This window comes from Ctenopharyngodon idella, chromosome 16, assembly GCF_019924925.1.
Source record: "Ctenopharyngodon idella isolate HZGC_01 chromosome 16, HZGC01, whole genome shotgun sequence".
NCBI lineage: Eukaryota > Metazoa > Chordata > Actinopteri > Cypriniformes > Xenocyprididae > Ctenopharyngodon > Ctenopharyngodon idella.
In genome coordinates this window covers 9,266,422-9,290,417 of record NC_067235.1, presented here as the reverse complement: position 1 = coordinate 9,290,417, position 23,996 = coordinate 9,266,422, and the positions used below count along the sequence as shown (strand labels likewise).

At 35.2% G+C, this 23,996-nt stretch overlaps 1 protein-coding gene across 2 annotated transcripts in view; it reads right to left on the bottom strand.

Annotated features, from left to right (window-relative positions):
- grb10b (growth factor receptor-bound protein 10b) overlaps nt 1–23,131 on the bottom strand; it is a 118,324-nt gene extending 95,193 nt beyond the window's left edge. For both annotated transcript variants that reach the window (XM_051864892.1, XM_051864893.1), the window contains exon 1: nt 23,031–23,131. The gene's annotated coding sequence lies outside the window, so the exon portion shown is untranslated. The remainder of the gene's footprint in view (nt 1–23,030) is intronic.
- Nucleotides 23,132–23,996: the final 865 nt, after the last annotated feature.

Sequence of the window (23,996 nt, the reverse complement as noted above, 5' to 3'; positions counted from 1 at the left end):
AAAATTATATTGGTTGAAACCTATTGGTGCTGTCATATATTTGGACACCTTAAAGCCTTTCATTCATCTTTGACACAAAAATGAATATATTTTTATATTAGTGCTGTCAATCAATGAAAAAAAAATACTAATTAATCACAAGTGTTTTTCTGTAATTAATCGAAATTAATCGCAATTAAAAACATTGTTTTTAATATTTTTATACTGTAATAATTTCACAGTTACTCTTCAAATGAATGTAGAAACCACTTAAAGACAGTGGGCCAGATTTACTAACAGCTTGTGCCAGTGCAAACCCTCTTTTGGCATTAAAAAACTAAACTAAAAGACACTAAAGACTAAAGACAAAATTAGCCCTGAAAAGGCATGGACTGAGTTGTTTTTGTGGCGAACCTTATTGCATATGCATTTTTCAGCCCAGTCTCATTAGAAAAACGAGTGGCGCTAAAAGCGTGCTCAGTTTTTTTTTTTTTTTCCAAAACAGATGAACGTGAATATGGTACGTTTTTATTACGTTGGTTTTATAGTATCACCGCAGTTCTGATTTGAAATGTCCGGTGAGTGGCGCTAATGCTCCATTACATTTAAAAATAACGGTAACACTTTACAATAAGGTTCATTAGTAATGTATTAACTAACATGAACTAACATGAGCAATACATTTGTTACTGTATTTATTAATCTTCGTTAACATTAGTTAATGAAAATACAGATGTTCATTATTTGTTCAAGTTAGTTTACAGTGCATTAACTAATTTTAACAAGGTTTTAATAATGTATTAGTAAATGTTGAAATTAACATTAACAAAGATTAATAAATGCTGTATAAGTGCAGTTCATTATTAGTTCATGTTAACTAATGTAGTTAACTAATGTTAACTAATGAACCTTATTGTAAAGTGTTACCAAAATAACATACCACAAACACTACACCTAAACCTACACGATGGTGTTAACAAAAGCAAATGTGACATAAAAAGAATTCATAATCATGCCATATTAGCTTGTTTTTGATCTCTCACCTTTGAGCTCTTTTACTCGTCTTTCACGGGATTCGTACCCAGGCCTTCCGCATCCTAAGTACAACTCTATATCAGCTGAGCTAATATGTAATTGTTTACAAATCATGCACTTTGGTAAAAGCGTTTTGAGATCATAACATAATATTATGCAAGGATTTCTGTTGTAACTACAGTGATATGTACGTATTGGTACGTTTTTGCGACTTGCAAAAATGTTCCCACAAGTACGTCTTTCCATGAGATCAGGTTGGCATTAGTTGGAGTTTCCATTTCAGACACATAATTTATGGGAGGAGAGTATTTAAATGAATCACGCAACGCGATTTACTAATGTTTACGCTAGTCAATTTACTGGTATTTGCGCCATTATTTAACACCCGAAAAAAGCATGTCTTAACCCATTTTGCGATATGGATGCAATTGTTTCTGCTATAGTAGGAGACACGGAGACACCGCAGAGAACAGAGAGCGTGTGGTAGAAAGGAGAAAATATTTTCCACTTGCATTAATTTCTTTTTAATGCCAGAGGAAGACGTTATCCCAACATATCATTTGCCAAGCCATGTTGGCCTATATGCTGTGTGTATATATATATATATATGTTTGTCAGATTACATGGAACAAGTTGCTCCTGTGTCGACCCACACTTGATGAGGATCAGCTCTGCTTATTTGAGACCCAATGCTAATTTGCACTGCTCTTGGTAGACTGTGTTGGTCATTATGTAAATGATTTGACTGCGTCTGTGTTCTTTAATTTAATAAATATATTCTGTGGCCTTACCTGTCTAACCGGTAGGAAATATACAGAAATTGAATAAAGTTATTAAACACTTTACAGTTTTCACTGTATAAATTATAAATTAAATATAGATTAATCCTTATTAAAGCTACAATCTTCTCTGTTATCTTTGTTCTTTGATTAAGATTAATAACAGACATCACTGCAACTTATTAGGCTGCTGTGACTTTAAGACCTGCCGCTGCCGAACATGACGCGGATCTGACGAGCATCTCATTTTCTCACAACTCTTTAAGTTCATTTAAGACATTATTTAAGTCATTTAAGACTGCTCTTATGAGGATTCTCGACAAAACTGGCATTTTGGAACCAACCCTTTAAGATTTCTTTTATTTTTGTTTCATTCATTGTACCCCCATAAGTAAAAGAACACAGTGACCCTTTCCCATCTCAGTTCAATTAAACAAACCACAGATCAATCATACAGCACATTGTATAAAAAAAAAAAAAGGTTCTCAAATGTGCAAAAATAACTCAAACTTGCATGAGTAAATGTGGTATTGAACCATGGAGAGCAGATGAAAATCACACAGTAAGAGGAGCCAAGAAGTTGGTCACAAATACAGGTGTGCCAGGGGAAGCAGTCTCAGTACTCATTTATGAAGAGTGGGGAAAAATAAAGACCACTATGTTATCTTTTGTATTTTTTAACGAGTTATTCAAGTAAACACACACCTTTTGGATGTGCAAGTTAAGGAAGAAAACTATGAAAAAGATAAATATCTGCACACTTTGTTAAGGTACCTTGAAAAAGGCTCATCGTCGATATGTTGGTTCAATAAACTTTTGAGTGTGCCGTTGTATACCTTTTTCACAGATCTTTTGTATTTTTACCATGGGGGTTGGTGGAAATAAGCTGCTTTGTTTGTTGGTGTCTTTAAGGAATCCTATTAAAAATGTCAAAGGTCAAAGCTCTTAAGCTGTGTTCACCTTGCAGACAATTCAACAGATACCATTCTCACTTTTTGAATGATAATCATTGTATTTTTTACATTTTCAAGTCTGATCATTATGAAATGTCTGGTGAATGGTGCTAAAAGGTTAATGCTATTGTGTTTGAAAATAAGGTACCATCTAAACTGAACACTATCCTAAACCTAACAAACAGTGTTAACAAAAGCAAATGTGAGATAACGCATTTGCTGAAGCAACCATGACATTTTAGCTTGCTTGTACAAGTCTTTGAGCTCCATTATCGAGTGTCGTGACTTGCATTTCACGATTCATACCAGAGCGCTGCACATCGCAAGTGTAGTACTGTACCAGGTGAGATACTGAGCATGTTTACTATGTCTGAAAAGCCATACATACTGTATGGAGCTGGTTATGTTATGCAAAAATGAAAATACATCAGTTTACAAATCATGCACCATATGGTAAAAGAGTTTTGAGGTCATAACATAGTATTGTGCAAGTAACCACATGGAAATTCTTTATTAATCTGCCCTTGTAATCATAATTTGTGTGAAAAGGAATAAAAAATCCTTGTGTTTATTTCAGTTGGAAACTGCAGTGATTTATAAGTACATGTATGTTTTCAGAGTTTTATTTCAACCATGTTTCTGCTATACATCCTGTTATCTATGATTTTAGGCATAGAACGTGGAAGAAATAGAAACAGAAGAATGTAAAGGGGGACATAACCCCGCCTTGACCCCTACGGCCCTCTGTGCGTGGCTTGTTTGTTTGTTCTACAGATTGTCCTAGCACAAAAGCTGAATTGTACTGTAAGCTATGACGACATGATAGGTTTGTTGGGCACTGTGGTAAGAAGTTCATGTGTGCTTAAACAGTAAAAGGAGAGCTTTAATGTCTAGCAGTGATTAGCCCTAAAGCAAAGGCAAAGGCCAAGCCTTTGGGATCTCCACCAGCCACCATCTATTTAAAGTAAATCCTTATTGAAACTGTACCAATAGTTCTCTGAAGAGATCTCTTCTTTAGCAAGTCTTGAGGATGGAAAAAAAATATATATATTTTGACAATCTTTACTCACCCTCATATTGTTCTAAACCTATATGATTTCAATTCTTTGAAGGAACACAAAAGGAGATATTCTAAACACTTGTCACTCTTCTTCACGCAATTACAATGCGACATGAAGCTTTGAAACAGATCTATCTACCTATCTATATATCTGTTAGTCAGTCTGTCAGTCCATCCGGCCATCCGTCCACCAAACTTCAAGAAATCTATTTTAAACTAATTATGGATACGTTTAAAATCAAATCTTTCCATAATACTTCATCTGAGAAATATCCATGTATAACTTTTGGCTTTAAGGAATGATATGGCAGACAGTTAAATATGCTTTCATGACTGATTGCAATATTATTTGGTGAAATATCATGGCAATAATTGACACTAGTAGGTCTACCTTCAGATTGGTAACACAGTTCCACAAGGGCTGTCTTCAGCTCCAGAAAGAGTTTTAGCTTCTTTGTGTGGTTGTCAGAGTCCATAAAACCACTGCGTAATGCAAGGCTGTCAGCGGGAAGGGAGGGATGCGGCATGCCATATTACGCAATCTAAAGCTACAGAGTGAGAGAACCTGGCTGCAGCTCAACTCAACTCTTCCCGAACACATCTGCACATTCACAGCATGTCTCTCAGTAATACTCAGTTCTCACATTATAAAAAAAAAATCTCATCACTTGTATTCATCCACGACATGGAGCAGAAATGGAACACTAAATCCTTTAATTCAGAAAACATCACAGCTATGCCATAAAATATGCACAGAGATTCGTCACACTAGGGAGAAAACACACAGTGAAAAGGAATGTGGCACTTGAACACCACAAAAGCAGTTTTTATACACACAGCCACTTCACATGAAATGACTTGTGTAAAGAGAACCTTTTCACAAATTTCAGAAATTAGGCCAAAATGCATGGAATAAATAACAGTAATGTGGAATATTGATAAAGAGAAAGGTAGAAATTAGCCATGTTTTAAAGAGAAAGGTAGAAATTAGCCTCACTGCAATAACCTTTTCTATTGGGATACTCTGTATATTGACTTTCAAACGTATTTGGTGCTTTGGCACCCATCCTAAATTCCCTGCATTCTACAGGCTAAAAACTCTCTTTCTTACTAAATGGGGCACACATGAAAATATTTGCGATATTTATAGTCCGTCCAGTATAAAAACAGCTAGCCATGGGGTACACATGCACCTCACTGAAGTTACCAAGCATAGTGTGGTTTTTACTTAGCTGTTCAATCTAAAAATGATCCCAAACCCACAGACAACCATAAAATGACTTAGTCTATCATTTCACAAAACGGATAAGACATACAGTACTGTTCAAAAGTTTGGGGTGAGTAAGGTATATATATATATATATATATACACATATATATACACACACTACCAGTCAAAAGTTTGGAAACATTACTATTTTTAATGTTTTTGAACGAAGTCTCTTATGCTCATTAAGGTTGCATTTATTTCATAATAAATACAGAAAAAACAATAATATTGTGAAATATTATTACAATTTAAAATTATTTTAATATACTTTAAAATATCATTTATTTCTGTGATGCAAAGCTGAATTGTCAGCATCATTACTCCAGTCTTCAGTGTCGCATGATCCTTCAGAAATCATTGTAATATGCTGATTTATTATCAATGTTGGAAACCGCTGTGCTGCTTAATATTATTTTATAACCTGTGATACTTTTTTTAGGATTCTTTGATGAATAAAAAGTTAAAAAATATCAGCATTTATTTAAAATAGAAATATTTTGTAACAATATACATTACCGTTCACAATTTTTTTGGGTCAATAATTTTTTTTCTTTCTTTTTTTTAATACTTTTATTCAGCACGGATGTGTTAAATTGATAAAAAGTGATAGTAAAGATTTATATTGTTAGAAAAGATTTATATTTTGAATAAATGCTGTTCTTTTTAACCTTTTATTCATCAATGAATCCTGAAAAAAGTATCACAGGTTCCAAAAAAAATATTAAGCAACACAACTGTTTTCAACATTGATAATAACTGAGTATCAAATCGGCATATTAGAATGATTGCTGAAGGATCATGCGACACTGAAGACTGGAGCAATGATGCTGAAAATTCAGCTTTGCATCACAGAAATAAACTATATTTTAAAGTATATTAAAAATAGAAAACCATAATTTTAAATTGTAATAATATTTCACAATATTATTGTTTTTTTCTGTATTTATTATGAAATAAATGCAGCCTTAATGAGCATAAGAGACTTTGTTCAAAAACATTAAAAATAGTAATGTTTCCAAACATATATATATATATTTTGAGTAATATCATAAGAGTTGAATCTTTGGATCAAATTTTCAAAGATTTTTGCAATGTGAAAAATAAACACTACCGTTCAAATGTTTGTGGTAAGTAAGATTTTATTTTAAAGAAATTACTACTTTTATTCAGCAAGGAAGGATGCATTAAACTGATCAAAAGTAACAGTAAAGATGTTACAATCTTTCAAATAAACGATGTTCTATTTAAATTTTCTATTCATTAAATAATCCTGAAAAATATGTATCATGGATTTCACAAAAATATTAAGCATCACAACATTTTCAACTGCAATAATAAGAAGAAATATTTTTGAGCACCAAATCAGCATATTAGAATGATTTCTGACGGGGATTGAAGACAGGAGTAATGGCTGCTGAAAATGTAGCTTTCCCAATACAGGAAAAAAAATTATATTTTACAATATATTAACATAGAAAACAGTTGTTTTAAATGTTAATAACATCAAATGGTATAAGAGAATAAGAGACTTCTTTCAAAAACACTGAAAAATCATACTGACCCCAAACTTTTGAATGGTAATGTAAGATCTACCTTATTATATTAATAAAATTATTAATAAATAAATACATTAAAAAATGCTAGTTAGTGGTGGTACTGTGCAGTTTTTGATTGTAGCATAAATATTTTACCTTTGTTTTACCATTGTTTGTAGACATGTAAATTGAAAACAAGATCAACTTTACAAGCTGTGATCATTTTAAATATATAAACATCATTGAGAAAGAATTTTGTTCTGGCCCACTCCATCATTCCCATGCAATATCCTAGGAATACTCTAGAGACCATTAGCCAAAATGCACCATCTCCTCAGGAATGCTGGGAGCGCATTCTTTCCACATAGGGTACTAGGAGGAGAGCCGCAAAATGACATGCATTGATTTGTAGGGCAAAGTGCAGCAATGAGAGAGACAAGCTGAAAATAGGACAGCAATAAAAAGTGAGAAAGAGAGAGATAGCAAGGGTGACAAGAGAGTGAGTGCCTGGTTGGGAGGGACATTGGAATGTGAGCTGCTCTGTCCAGCTGTGTGTCCAGAAGCAAAGGGGTCTTCCAAATGCAGCAAGTCATGAATATTTATAAGCTGTTTCCCACACCCCTTCCTCTCTGACTCCTCCCACTCCAGATTAAACACTAATCTGTGTTTTTGCACTGTTTAGCTTCTGATTATACAAGAATTAAAATGTTGAATTGTAATAGAAAAAAATAAAAAATAAACAGAAGCTGAGAAGGATTGTAGGATGACTTTATATGTCTAAAAAATGGTGAATGAATTTACCAGCCATAAATATTTCTTACTGACCATGAAATTTGATTTTGCATTTTTATAACAATATATATATGTGTGTGTGTGTGTGTGTGTGTGTGTGTGCATGTATGCATGTATTACATCAGCCATGCACGAGGACGCAGGCAATCAATTCACAGCGTGCTGATATACAGCCATATCGTACGTCTATGAGCGTGATATTGCCTTTATACAACAGTTCGATGGCACAAGTGTGTAACTACTGTGCAAGTGCAGAACTACTTCCTTTCCACCACGGATTCAAATCTCAAGTTGACAGTTTAAAAGTTGTGACCAAGCCTCTGTTACTAATTCTAAACATCACTTTAGAACCATTAAAGAAGGAACGCTGAGTCGCATCATTGAAGCTCATTCTATTATGTAGAGTAGTGTTATGAGAGAGAGCTCGCCTGAGTGAGTGTATTACCTTCTGCATGTCTGCTGCATCTGATATTCTTCAGGTCAATCTTATATCCATAATAAAAAAATCAGTTTGAACGTCCGCTGAGGAAAGCGATATCTTTGTATTCGTCATATTAACAGTTTAGGGGATTTCCCATGACAGCGTTAGTCAATGCATTTGTCGGTTGTTTAAAGTAAAAACAACTTCCTTGTTTACAACCTGGTTTCAGTCCCTTTCAATATAAAAGTCCTTGCGACTCACTCATAAAACCAAACTTTGCCGCCATCTAATGGCGCAATAATGTAACTTTTCAGTCAAAATTCAGTCAATATTACAAATTTCAGTATAGCAATATAGTTAAGGAAAAGTTTTGTGATGATAGAATAAAGTAATTAAAAGTTGCAGCATTTGGAACCAAGGTTGCCTTTTTGTTATGCCGCCTAATGAGCATTTTTAAAATTGTTCCTCCACGAGGAATATCTCATGATCAGTGCAACGGATTATGTTGATTTTGGGCTCATAAAAGTGTAAATAATGATGCCATTTTCTACGATCTGTGCATGGTTCATGGAGTTATGAGCGAAAATGCCACATGAAATCTACATATTTGTTTTTAGTTAAATTATGATTTTTTTTATTTTTTATTTATCAGCAAATAACTCAGAACTACATAAGAGTTAATTGAATTGGCTACATGTATTGTAAAGTTCAGATTCTAAGCTTTCAAATGAAACCAATTTTGTGATAATGAAGGCAGTAGTTTTGACAAATATGATTATTTGTTCGCAGAAAGATGGCGCCCACGGACGGTACACTCATTAGGAGTTTATCAAAGTGGTTTCTAAGCAAAGAGTTTCTAAGCTTTAAAATAATTCCTATTTTGTGTTATTCAACGTTGGAAAACAAGCATGGATGGTTCTGGGAACATTGGATACACATTGCATCCTGGAACGATGAGAGACATGTAGAATGTTACATCATTCTGTGAGTAATATCTCATGATCAACACATTCATTTTAATTGTGAGAATCTGTTGTAAATAGTGATGTGCCATTTTCGAAGTTATGAGCAAAAACGCCACGTGAAATCTACATATTTGTATTCAGTTAACGGCTGTGCGCTGTTTTTGTTGTAAACACATATTACTCAGACTCATTAGAGGGTGAAAACAACGCAACAGGAGCATGTTGGAGGCTTGATCTGAATTATGTAAAATTGCATTGCATGCAAAAAGAATTATTGTGCTACCTATATAGGTTCAGTTTATACTGCCTCTTAAACAGAGACATGCAAAGGTCTTAAAGGGTTAAGTATATAAATATAGGAGGACTACGTCAGTCATTTGTATTTGCCACACTTCCTGCTACCAGCTGGTGGCGCTATGACTGCCTTCAGGCCAGGGCACTTTTCAAACATGTGAGGTTTGAGACAGATTGGACATTGTATGCTTGAGTTACAACAACTTCCTGTTTCATGACGATAATAGAATGCTTTAGCACTCAGCTAAGTGTTGCTAGAATGTTTTAGAATGTTTGTAGCATGTTTAGTATGTTGCTAGTAGTATCACAGTGTTAAACACGTCACTTCCTGTTGCCAGTGGGGGACGCTATTACTATAAATGAATATTGTCATGTAGATGTGTTCAGGGCAGGACTCTTCTCAAACATGTGAAGTTTGGAGCAGATCGGATATTGTATGCCTGAGTTAAAACAACTTCCTGTTTTGTGGCGTTAATCGCATGCATTAGCACTTAGCCAAGTGTTGCATGATTTAACGCGTTTCTGGCATGTTTGGTACTTCATGGCATATTTAAATGTGTTTCACCGAGTGAATTACAGTGTAAAGCATGCTATTTCCTGTTGCCAACAGGTGGCGCTCTGACTAACTGAATATGATGTCTTTAGGCCAGGACTCTTATCAAACATGTGAAGTTTGAGGCTGGTTGGACATTGTATGACTTACAACAGCTTCCTGTTTCATGGCGAAACATCAGACTTTGTCAGACCGCCACGGACACACTGTTCAACGAAAACTCAAGATCTTTGCAATTTAGCATGGCTAAGGCCTTAAGATTAGACTGGCCAAATATGATGTTGTTCTGGTTAAATCTCAATGAGGAGTTAATCACAGTGTAAAACATGGCATTTAATGTTGCCTGCAGGTGGCGCTATGGCTGTAATTGAATATTGGCATACACATGTATTCAGGCCAGGACTCTAATAAAACATGTGAAGTACCTCGGCCATATTGACTCCACCACTTGTGGGTAGTCGCCATTTCCCAGGATTCAGCCCCTGCCTCGACAGGACGTCTGTCCCCAAATTGACGTCCTGGAATGTAAACTGCCCTCAGGGAGAGAAGTTTTGTCTCTGCCCAGAGCAGGATCTGCTGTACCTGCCTGAAAAGGGGGCTCGAACGCAGCCCACCCTGGTGATTGATGTAAGAGACTACCATAGTTTTGTCTATGTGGACTAACCCATGGTAGCCCCTTAATTGCGGGAGAAGTGTTTCAATGCTAGAAATACTGCCCTCATCTTGAGGCAATTTATATGCCAAGAAATATGAGGGTCCTTCCATAGGCCACGAGCTGGGCAGCCATCAAAAACTGCACCCCAACCCATGAGAGAGGCATCCGTCATGAGTGTCTTGCTACAACAACATGCCCTGAGTGTAGGACACTGATTCAGAAACCAAGGTCTCCTCAAAAGCTGAAGGGTACGAAGCCTTCTGCGCAGAAAAGAGAGTGAAAACCTTAAGCCAGAACTGGAATGTGCAGTAGACCCAATTAGATCCATAAGACCTAACAGTCTTTGAGACTCCTGACCTAGCCTGATGCCTTTTATGGCGGTTAGGTTTGAATCTACACGTGCAGGAGACAAATGTGCCTGCATCGTGGTCGAGTACCATGCTACCCCTAGAAAATTGGTTCTCTGACTGGGAGATAGCACACTCTTCTTAAGGTTTAATCTAAGCCCCAAACACCTCATGTGATTTGTCAATGTAATTGAGCACACAGATGCCCTGGAGTCGCAGAGGAGCCTTCACTTTGTAAAGGTGAAGAACCCCAGGCACCTCTTTCCAAAGGAGTCAGGTCTTCTTCAGGTCTCTCGCAAGGAGATCACGGTCCTCAGATCGAACCTCCCCCTGGACAGCTGTGTTTGCACACACTGCCCGGCCACGTTCCCATAGCGTCAATGCAATGATGCAGTGTCGAAGTTCCTATTCAAAAGGGAACTGTGCCAGTCAAAAAAAAAAAAAAAAAAAAGGATTTTATTGCTTGTATTTTTTTCCACTTTGGATTAATTCATGGAATATTCCACAACACAACTTGGAGTTCAGGAAAACAGTTGTTTTCAAACAATTTTTGAAAAAAAAACAAGGTATGTTTTTAAGCTTGATTACATCAGTGAGGGTCAGACTATCAATCTTACAATTTGATTTAAACCATATATTATTTTGATCACTCAGGTCTCAGCCTGGACTTGAACTCAAATGAACTGGTCTCTACTGTAAGAATGCCTAAAGTAGTCAACAAGAACCAGTATCATTTTCTCAACAGTCCTAAAACAATATCCTTTAGCAATATCAGTAAAATTATATGCAAAGCAAGTAAAGTTCATTGTAACTAATGTGCAATGACTGTGAATCTAATTGGCCATAGTCCAAAGCTGTGTGTCCAAGAAAGAATATTTATTGAAAGAAAGGCCACAAAGAGGCATCTAGAAGTTCAATAGGACTTGCATAGGAGCATCAATCAAGAATGACACACACATTTCATAAATCTTTCTTATACATGAAGACGAAAACTTCTAAGAAGTGTTTGGTTGAACCTAGCCAAACCTAACCCAACACATCAAACTTCCCCACAGTGAAGCCTGCTGTTTTAGGGATACTTCCTTGGTTCATGGACTGGAAAACCTACAGTATAAAGATCAAGGAAAAGATGGAAGGCATAAAGAAGATTCTTACTGCAGAGGAAAAAAAAAACATGTTCTGTTCCACAAGTTTGCCGAGACCAAGAAAACAGTTCATCTTCAGATAGTGACTAGGCTACAGCATTTTGGGCAATAAACATACTGGTCTGTTGCCGGGAACAGTTTATCTTACGATAATCCTGTTACTGGACATCTTCCTTTCCTTCAGAGTTTAGTTTCAACCCTTCTTTAAGATACCATTCTGTAGTTTTCAAGTGAACATTGCATAAAGACTCAACCCAGGTGAAAAAAAAGTACATTTCTATAATGTACTTAATGTGCTCTATTTTCGTGCACTAATTTTGTACTTAATATACTAAAAAGTCTTCTTTAGTACTTCTTAAGATAATCTTAAGAACATCTAAGTGTACTCAACTGTGCTATTTTGAGACACCATGAAATATGAACTAAAATGAGCTTTTAATATATTATCTCTGTATTTAAAAAAATGTATTGTTAAATTTGAACCCATAGTGTACTACAAGTTGTAACTAAATATATTTTTTAAATACAGAGATAGTATATTAAAAGCACATTTTAGTTCATATTTCATGGTGTCTCAAAATAGCACAGTTGAGTACACTTAGATGTTCTTAAGATTATCTTAAGAAGTACTAAAGAACAATTTTTAGTATATTAAGTACAAAATTAGTGCGTGAAAATAGAGCACTTTAAGTACATTATAGAAGTGTACTTTTTTTTTCACCTGGGAAGCTGTCTCAATTCAAGATTACAAGTGGGCATACATGCTTTTTCAGCTATTCAGTTTTTCCAAAAGCCCCTTGCACAATTGGAAGACACAGTTTACCTTTGGCTTTTCCAGTTGTACTAAACTCATTAATTAAATTTAAATTAAATGCTGAGAAGCAAATGCAGACATCTGTGGTGTAAACACAAGTTATTATTTTTAATAACTATAGGACAAAAGCTAGCAAACTTATTTGAAATAAATAAATAAATAATATGTCAGTTTGAAATAAAACAAAAACTAAACTGAACAATAAAAACAAACATAAAGTGTCTTCATAAGCAGATGGAAATTTGTGGTGTTAACTAAATAAAAATGATTTATAAACAATTAAAACTAACAAAACAACTAAACTGAAATTAAAAATCAAAATATACAATTAAATAAATGTAAACAGTGACATTTTCAAAAATAATATAGTAAGTATGTGCTAAATGTCAAAAACTAACAACTTACTCAAAAGTATATGCTGTTATCACCTGCAATGTTTTAATACATATGTGCATTGTGACACAGCTCTTGACCAGCTGGTTCAGCTGGAACTCCACCTAAAATTTTTGATTTCCAGGAGCAGTACTGATCACTAACACTAAAGCCTAAGTTATATCCTAAACTAATATTTGCAAAGAATGTGGACTAGGGCTACTAGACACTGGCATGACCGTGTATTATTTAAAGTGAGAATGTGGAAATTGTGAAGAACTGTCCTGTTCCATCAGGACTTCATTTTATCAGAGTCCTTATTATTACATTATTAACTTGTGACAGCAAATCTGGGTCAGTTTTTTTTTTTTCTTTTTTTCTTTCACACTTTTCATATCCATGATTTTATGTTTTAAAAACACACATACAGGAGACATTATTTAAGGCTGCAGATGTAGGGTAGCTTTCCTGGACTCACCCAAACACCTTTCATATATCTCTTGAAGAAGAAGCTAAAACTTTTTTCCCGAAAATTTCCATAGAACCTTTTTTTGACATGCCAAGATATCAGATCACTACTCAGTCCCAATCAAATGTTTTATTACACAAGAATGAGCTCAGTGTTATGATGCTTGTACATACATGTAGGTTATTAAAGACAGAAATACTAAGAGAACAAAAATTGGGCCGTTCGCCAGCTTTATCTCCCAAAACAAACACGCTTTGCTATAGCAACAGAGCGGTGATGTCTGGCTTCATTTCACTCTAACAATCAGTCTTTGGAATTGACAACCACATTTACAACGGATGTGACTTTTGAATTGAATGTTTTTCTAACTGAACTAAACTTGCCTTTAAAGATCAAATTATCAGATATTTTAAGAGACTTTTGACCTTGACACATTCATGAGGGTCTGCAGGGCCTGATAAATAAATGATCAAATCTGAACAAAAAATGAGCAGCATGTAATTGACACAAATGTCAAAGGTGTTCAACAATTATTTAATAAACAAGTGTAAGGCAAAAATTTAGTCGTCAAATCTGATTCATTTTGAATGAATGAATTCAATAATCAGCACTAGAAGACAACACTGATAACCATATTCTACTGCTGTGTTAATGCAGCCTTTGACAGAACAAGATAGTGAGGGAGATTCTCTTCACTGTAAAACAGAATATTGTTTCCTTTTATACAATTAACCAAAGACAAGTTGCAGGGGACAAGAATCTTGGACCCAGGGCTTAGAAGTTCCTGCAACTCCTTGGGAATGAATCTAGGGAATGTATTAATTTACTTTATTCAATAATCTTGACAAGCAATAACATATACTTTAGCAAAAGATTAGCAAGGACCACCAGCACCAGTTATAACAACAAAAAAGTGAAAAACAATGAATACATTATCAGTGTTTAACTTAATATTCTAAAAACAGAACCAGTGCTGAATCATAAAATGTTGATAAAGTGGCAAGTAATTCAGTATTCTCATGATTTTCATGTGAATCTTCTAAATGAGGCACTGGTCGACAGCAACGGTCACACCTCAGTTGCTCATCCTGATTTCTTTATTAATGGACAACTCCATTATTTTGGAGCCACTGCGCAGAGGACGCTATAAGAAAGCGTCATGTCATCAGGATGGCTGAATGGGCAACCAGGGAGAAAAGCTTTTGGAAACATGGACAATCGCTAATTGGATGAGAGATTCATTGGGCAATGAGGAACAGGCTCTTATGCAATCTGAATGAAGAATGGGACTGAAGCTCTTATAGTTGTGCACATGTTTGCTGTATGGGTGGGCTAAAGTTGTTCGTTCTTTAATTCCGGCAATGAACACATCCAAACCATGTTTTACATTGAGTTAAGGGTTTCCATTTGAATTTACAGCTTAATTTATGGAATTAAGAAGAATCTGATGCTGGTTAGACAGGAAATGCTCTTCCTATGCAGTATATGCAGTATAAGATTTAACACAGTGGTTACGTAATTTGTAGTCATTAACAACCAAGTGACACATGGATCCATTTTGGCGTTATGAACGTTCCCATAGAAATGAATCCGAGAACATTTCCTACAAGTAGAATCGCTGAGTTGCTATCTAGTAATTACAGTAATTCCAACACAACATGACTGCAAAATAAGACAGTGAGTGAGCCTCCATGCAGCAGAATAATAATCACTGCAATACTGATTCTGGGTCAAACTCACCATGACAACTGTAAGATGACTAAATGTTGATACTAAAGATGGGAAAATTTCAGTCTAGTTAAGAACAAAAACATTTGAGTAGGGTTGGAAAAATGCAATCCCTCAAAAACTTCCAGGACATACAAGAAACAGAAATAAGAAGATCTCATCCAATACTGAAGTAAGAAAAAAGAAAATGCAGCACAAGCCAAGAAGAAACACGTAAGCACACCAATGATGAGTTGCATAAAACTTTAGTTCATTATGCACCGGACAGCCTGATCCAGCAAAACGTGGTATCATTAACTACTGGGACGGATCGCTCTGACCACAGTACCATAATCATCCCTTATGAGTCACTAACTCAATGTACATAAGAGTTGAATGAATGAACAGCAGGGATTTCCACTAGCTGAACTATGGTGTCCAGGCTTGGGTCTATAGTGTCACGACCTCGCCTCAGTCCGGGGGTATTAACACTGTATAGGAAACTATGAATGATAGCAAAATGACGCAAGATAGAATGGAATGTGTCCATGAAGTTGGCCGGTCATTGAAAGTGGTGGCCATGAGGTTCATGATCAATGCCCTCTGCAGCAAGTATCTTGTGGTTGGAGTAAAGTCAAGACCTTTTTGTCCATATGATGGAATTTGTTAAAGGGTCATGAATTGAGAATTCAAATTTTCCTTGATCTTTTGATATATAAGAGGTCATTGTTTTATATATATATATATAAACCTTTCTGTAAGTTTCAGAACTCCTTGTTAGTCCAAAAACATAGATATTGATGATAGAGATGCCTCTGAGGATTACAAGAGATTATGCAGTGCCAAATTGTGGAAAAACAGTCTTTGCATTCGTCACAAGCGTGGATGAACTTTATTTTTATAGTTCCAGATCGCAAAACATATCACCTACAGAAGTCTGATAGTAAGCCACTTAGATAATCTCTTTCATTTTATTTAAAAAACAACACTGTAATTGACAAAGGTATACGTTTTTCACTTTACTGAAAATGATAAACGATGAGAATAACAGTGTGACAAACGATGGTACATTATTTATAATTCAATTACATGAAACACCGTAAGTTATCAGCTATAACTGTGGTAACTCCAAGTAAGCTACTTAAACATTATTTGCCACAACCAAGACTTAAGGCCCGTTCACACCAAGAACGATAACTATAACGATAACTATATTTGTGTCCACACCAATGTATAGACGCAACAGTTTCAAAGTGTGTGTTGTTGCTGTTCTTGTTGCATTTACACGGCTTTTACCAGCAGATGTCCTCAGCATGCTGTTTCAAGTGAATAGCTAGTGTAATCGATCTAATCCAGTGGTTCCCAAACTGGGGGTACGTGAGGTGACAAAAGGGGGCACGCAAACAAAATGCTGAGTAGTTCTATTAATTCTACCTTAAAATAATATTAAAACTGAGCATGTATTTCTAACTGGCAAAATGGCGTAAATCTAGTACATTTAATCAAATTACCTCATCATTTGCAGTCAAAAATGACTGCATCCACAGAAGCAACATGCATATGATAGGTTGCGTGCAGAATCTGCTGCCTTAAATCGCACTAAATTACTGCCGTTCTCGACAATGCACCTTTGTAAAAGTGGGGATTTATCACTTACTCGCATGAAGAACAAATATAGACACAGATAGTGGATTGATATCGATTTAAGACTCAAACTTTCTTCGATATATACAAAAACATACCTTGTGTAAGTTCTTGTATTTAATTCTGATATTGATCAAGAATGCAATATCCACATGACTGCAACCGTGACATTATTATACAACAGGTCAAAAAACAAAACGTACATTTTAAACACACTACTGTCAGTATTTACTCTATTTTGCAACAACAACAAAAAAAATAGTTCTAACAAAAACCACAGCAGAACTACAACACACGTCTGTGTTTCGTGAACAATTCTGCGACTTTAAACAAATCGTGAGAGTCAATGATTCAATGATTCATTCACAGCCACTAGCTTCGTTACTGAATGAATAACTCGATGACTCACTCATAAAAAAAGTGACTTGCTGCCACCTACTGGCGGTTTTAGTTTAATATTTAAAAGTATCGCTTAGTTTTACAATCATTGCATATTTCTCTATTGAACATTTTTTTATTTAAAACATTATATTTTACAAAGTTATTCATAAAGGTAAAAATATGCACTGGAAAATCAATTTAGGGGGCAAATATTGTCCCTTAATGGAAAAGGTGTGACTGCAGTCTAAGTGGATAAGAGGGGGTACGCAGAAGGATGGTAATCCCTTCAGGGGGTACTCCACTCTAAAAAGTTTGGGAACCACTGATCTAATCTAACAATGAATTTTACCTTGCAAAGTCAATATATTGGAATAAAACAACGCCTAGTCTTTTTTACTGCAACTTCAAAGGAAGCAAGACATTGTTGTTGAAACTAGCGCTGGATACCTGAGGTAATTTTATTTTACACTGTTTGCTAGCCTGACATAATGATCTCATCGTTAATACTTCTCAACAATTATTCCGAGGGTATGTCCGATTATTTTCCATATATCAATTTTCTTTAAAGTATCCTTGAAAACTTGTCAAACAGTGGTGGCTTTTTCTGGACCTCGGCGATTAACTTCTCCACAATGTTGTCTGCCATTTTAAATGCACAAGCCCATAAATTAGAATGGATTCTGATTGGCTGTCAGTGTTTTATCATTCAACAGCTGGAAAAAAATCGTTCTGAAAGTGATCAAAACAATATTGTTTCTCTATCGTTATCATTATAGCTGTGGTGTGGACAGTGCTATTCTTTCATATTTAGAATGATTTTTAGAACTATATCTTTATCGTTATCATTTTAGCTATCATTCTTGGTGTGATTAATTACCACACTGTCGCAGACTGGAGCATCCTTTCGTATTTGAGGTGTACTGTAGGTTTGTTTTCTTCTGATTCAGGATCAGACTCTGGCTCAAAAATGTATGGCTGAATTTCACCGCTTGCCAATTTTCACCTTTGGAAGTTTTCAAAACAATTCCACATGTGTATTTTAATATGCAAAACTGTTATGCAATCATAGCAGTGGGCATTTACTTCCAAGACTTGAATGCGGCACACCTATAAAAACTGAGTGTTTTAAAATATTTATATAAGAAAATATTTGATGTAAAAGTCTTGCTAAAGTGAACCTCGGAGAACATTATAAAAATTTTTTTAAAAAAACTGCAGTTCATGAATGCTTTAAAGTATTAAAGGAAAAAAAAGAGAGGTTAGAACCGACATTCAAATGCTATCTGACCATTCTGGCACTTACTGGCTTTCATATATAGACCTGAATAAAAAAAAAACAAGATGCAGCTGAGTGGAATATTTTCTATTATCAAATAATTGGGGTGGCCTGTAGGGCATACTGTACAGTGTTTGTGATAGTTAACCTACACAGTAAATGAAAATTCTGTCATCATTTACTCACCCTCATGACATTACAAACCCTCATGACATTATCTTTAAAATCTTTTGAACATCTTTAAACACAAATGAAGATATTTTTAATGTAGTCTGAGAGATTTTTGTCCCTCCATTGAAAGTCCATACTACCGAAACTATGACGCTTCAAAAAGTTTATAAAGACATTGCAAAAGTAATCTATAACTTAATCTGAACAGATTTAAGAGCAGATGAACAAATTTAGGCTTTTATTAACATACAATATTGATCAACACACATACATAAAGCACATCAAATACAGTAAAGAAGTAAGAAGCTTCCAGAAGCTCACTTGCTTGACTTGCAAGCCAATGAGGATTGTTTTCACACGTCAAGCATGTACGGTTGAACTTACCATATGTGTATATGTATGTACGTTAATCAATTTTTATATGTGAATTACAGCCTAAACAGTGAGAGAAATCTCTCAGGTTTCATTAAATATATCTTTATTTATGATTCAAAGATGAATGAGTGTGAGTAATTGAAGACAGAATTGGTGAACTATCCTTTCAATGTGTAATCATTTTTTAAAGCATGCTTACAATTGCATATATATATATATATATATATATATATCAGTGTTATTTCTATTATAATTAATTCTATAAACACATGTGTAACATGGACAATGTACTGTAAAGTGTTACTACTGTAGGTCTGATGTCACCTCATCCCAAAAGCAAAAACAGTACAGTTAAAGGCATCAATCTAGGCAACCATCACATGACATTGCTTTAACCAAATCACAGAAAATGATACAACATGTGTATACTATACCGATACTATATCAATAAAAAGCTGATTATAAGAACAAGAATCCATTATATTTACAGATATGTTCAATATCTTATTATAAACACTTTTATAAGAAACTGCAGCATGACAAATAACTACAGCAAGCAGGTATTTGATACCAATGATCAAAAATTTAAGACATATTCAGTAAAAAATATATATTTTAGAGGTATTTTGGTTTTACATTTCAGGAAGCAGCTTAGTCTTAGTGAATAACTTGCCTCATAAAGGTTGCCAGAAAGTTAAATATGTAAATATTTAATGCAGAATATAACTCAAGAATTGTACATTACATCTTGTACTATTGGATTAATAATAAGCAGATCACTTTAAACACAAACCATCGCCACTCTCATCTACACACACAACCCCTCTTTGACACTCCTTCAGCACTACATCATGCATGAATCACCACTCAAAGCTTTTTAACTTTGTCATGCTCTTTAAACAGAAGTTTAAATCATTGTGGACCCATTTAAAAGCATTCATGAACCAGATCTCACCGGTGTCTGGCGTGTGTAAAGCCCTGTGTCAGCCCGGTCACAGAGAGCTAAATGCACACAGAGTATTACAAGACTGCTTTACCATAACTGCTCTTGCTTCTGGATCTCTAATATCCCAATGCATGCATCCATAATGTATCTATCTCTCAGCTGACTCTCTCCAATACACACCAAACAACTCCTCCTCTTCCAATAGCCACACCCTCAAAAGCTTCATCATCATCTATCTGAACTGTGTCTTCAGTCTCAGCCCGTCAGTGGAGGAACCTCCTGAGAATGAAATAGGACCTAGAACAGTACCTTGTGGTATTCCTCAGCAGACAGAATACAAAACCTTGTGTTTTTAACCCATTTAATCTCACTGGTAACATTTGTTATCTAAGTTCAAATTGTTAACGTATGAACATTTTAACTGATGTAAATAGTCATATGATTTAAGGGAATAGTTCACCCAAAATTGGACAGTCCGTCATCTTTTAATTACCCTTATGTCGTTCCAAACCTGTATGACTTTTTCTTCTGCAGAACACAAAAGAAGATATTTTGAAGAATGTTGGTAACAGTTTTGGTGACCATTGACTGCCACTGCATGGACGAAAAATACATTTCTTAAAATATCTTCTTTAATGATCCACAGAAGAAAATCATTTTTCATTTTGGGATGAGATTTTTCATCTCTTTATTTCCAGTTTGGCCCTCTGAAAGATGATATCTGTGCCAGAACGCCATAAAAGGAAGCAAGCATGTAAAACGTGTCACTATAAAGATACTGCATCTTTGTTACATTTACAAAACTGGCAGCTGCAGTTTCCATAACTTTAATGTAAAAATAATTTTAAAAAAAATAATAAAATAAATAAAGCTGCAAGCAGCAATTAAGTGGCCAAGTACCACAGAGGCCGAATGAGGAGCTAAAAAAAATCAAGGCAGTGAGTATCAGACCAACTGTAAAAATGAGTGAAGACATTTGGAGATGGTTTTAAGCTAAATGGTTAAAAGCCCATAAATATAATCACTTGAAATGTGACATAATTGCTTATTATTAATTGATCTGGTGTGCTCAGTGTTGGGTGCACTGCGTCGAAACTGTACAGGTACCCTCAAGGTCATGATAGTCATAACACACACCAAGTTTGGTCAGAATACGCTAAAGCGTTGCAGAGATAGGCCTATAGCCTCATGTCCATTTTGGAGTGTTGTTTGTAAAAATTTTTCTCACTGTTAGGTGAACTGACTTGAATTCAGTGTTTTTTGTCAGCAAGGTGTGAGGATAATCTGATTCAATTTTCCAGAAAATGGAAAGTTCAAAAAAGTATTTTTTTAAAGAAAATCAAAATGGCGGACAGAAAGTTTGGTGACTATGGCAAAATCTATGTTCTCGGCATGACCCAAGGAATCTGTTAAGACCAGTTTCTTTACAATAGGCAAAATTAAAAGCTATTAGCATTTTTGGAAACTTCATTATTATTGTTGACCACAAGGTGGCGCAGCCCTGAAAGTTTTTGAGTACCTTCAGGGCATGGTCCCGTTGACACTTACCGAGTTTCATAACAATATGCCAATGCATTTGTAAAATATAGCATTTTATGACAACATTAAAAAGAGTCACTGTCCTAAACGGCCGATATGGGAGAATTGGGTATTTTGGCGTTCTCTTTGCTTGCTTTTTTTGTGTGTGTGTGTGTGTGTGTGTGTGTGTGTGAATTATTCAAGAATGGTTTGGCGAATTAACTTGATTTCCATGTTTTTTTGTTTGTTTGTTTGTCATCATGGTCTGATGATGATATGAACCAATGTTTGTGAAAATTGGACAAACTGTCTAGGACGAGTTCAAAAAAGCAGTTTCTTTTTTTTTTTTTTTTTTGGAAAATTCAAAATGGCTGAAAGATTTTATTAACGGAAATGATGTCATAGGGTGCCAAGGAATCACAGCCAATAAATTTTGTTTCTAGCCCTTACGGTTCTAAAGTTATTAGCATAAATGTAAGTGAAAATTTGTACAGTTGGTGATGCTAGAGGGACTGAGTTAGAGACTCCAAAATTGCTATGGTTAATATAGACTTCTAAAGTGGAAGAAGAAGAAGAAGAAGAAGAAGAAGAAGAAGAAGAAGAAGAAGAAGAACACAAGGCCCATAATAATAATAATAATAATAAAAATACAATTACGAAGTATTACAGAACTGTATTTTGGTGATTGCATATTTCACACTTCCTAACTGTATATGTGATTAAATAATGCCAACCTATTTGAGCTGCTAAAAATATCTTTGTCACTGTAAAATGTAAGTAAACATGTGGTGTTTTTCATACAGTGAGGGGCAACGAATTTTATACGTTTTAAAACATAATTTTAGTAATATTTTACCATAAAAATACTCGAATCGTCTGGCAATAGATTATGTTTATGAATTATAAATATGAAATTGTATATGAAATTACTCACATACACACACACACACACAGTAAGATTACGAACGGTATTTTTATTTTTATTTTTATGGAAGCACCAGTTTCATCACTTGCACGTTCACATTACACGCCAGACCTATCTAGTTACTATATTCTGCTGTTATTTTCTGTATCTTCGTTAGGCTACTGTATTATGATAAAGTGGTAACAGGCAGCTTTACTTATATAAATATATATATATATATATTTTTTTTTTTTTTCTTTTTTTTTTTTTTTTTTTTACCCGATCTGACTATTAAGGATTGTTGTAAGAGCTATCAACAAATTCCATTTTCGAATTGAATAAGACCATTTCATTTAGACGCTACCACGTGGAGTCAATTTTAGGTGATCTGACAAAACATTTTTACAGCGTAAAAATTACAAGTTGTGTATTATTGCTACACAAAATTTGATTCTGCTGCTACAACACTGAAGTTTCCTTTACTCTTTAGGAGTCTAGGACAGAAGCCACACCTCTCAGCCCTCTCTCACCCACTGGTCTTATTTACTCACAAGTTCTTTAGGGCAACCTACACCCGTTTTACCTCCCAGTGCACACTCACAGATTAAACTTTTAGGTGAACGCTCGTTTCGAAACAATATAGGAATGAGAATTAAAATGAATCGCTTACCTTTCTATAGCGGAGAAGAATTGTGTCTTATTCACTGTAAATGTGTAAGTGTGTATGTATGTGTGCGTGCGCTGGAGGCTGTCAGTATCCAAAGTCTCCGCCTACTCAAGCCAGACCCCGCCCTCTCCAGGGCAACACCACCCAGTCATCAGCCACTAGCGTTTCGCGTTCTGGCCAGACCCCCGCGCGAACCAATGTGTGCGTTGAATAAACTGAGCGCGTGACACGGCTCTGAGCACACACGGTTAAAGCATTACCGAGAACATGGCTGTGTGTACACACACACACAAACACGTTTCACATAGAAATGTTTGTCCTCTACTCGTTAAATATTAACGTTATATTATGTTCTTGGCAATTAAAATAGTCCCCACGTGCCCATCGGTTTAATCGTGTTGTTTGTGATATTTGGGCCATGTACAAAAGGTCTTTTTCTTCACGTTTTGTTTGACTGTTTTTCCGACAGTGAAACGACAATTAAGGTTACTAATAAAAATGACTATAGCAAGAATAGTTTCTGCTAAAATATAGTTAGCCTACTACAATTAAATCCATTGAATATTCATTCCTGAAATGCAGTAAATGAATATGCCCACATAATGTCTTAATGATTGGATAAAATGTTAAACTCTTAAACATTTTAAATATATTTAACACCAGTTTCTAATAGACAAATCTTTGCATTTCCTAATAGGCTGCACTTCAATGAGGGAAATTTCTTATCCTGTCCATTCCTGGGACAACAATGAGGGTATATGCAGTCCAAAAGTACTGGAGCTTTTCCCAAGTGAGTTTAAATTTGAATAGCCTTCTGACAGTGAGCAGAGGGACATCAATAGTGTTGACTAAGCTAGGCGTTGTGCCTGCATAAAATGCCATTAAAAAATGTTATCTCAAAATTAGTCCCATGTGAGCACTGTTATGATGACCAAGCTCTGCATGACTGATATTGTGAATATGATGATT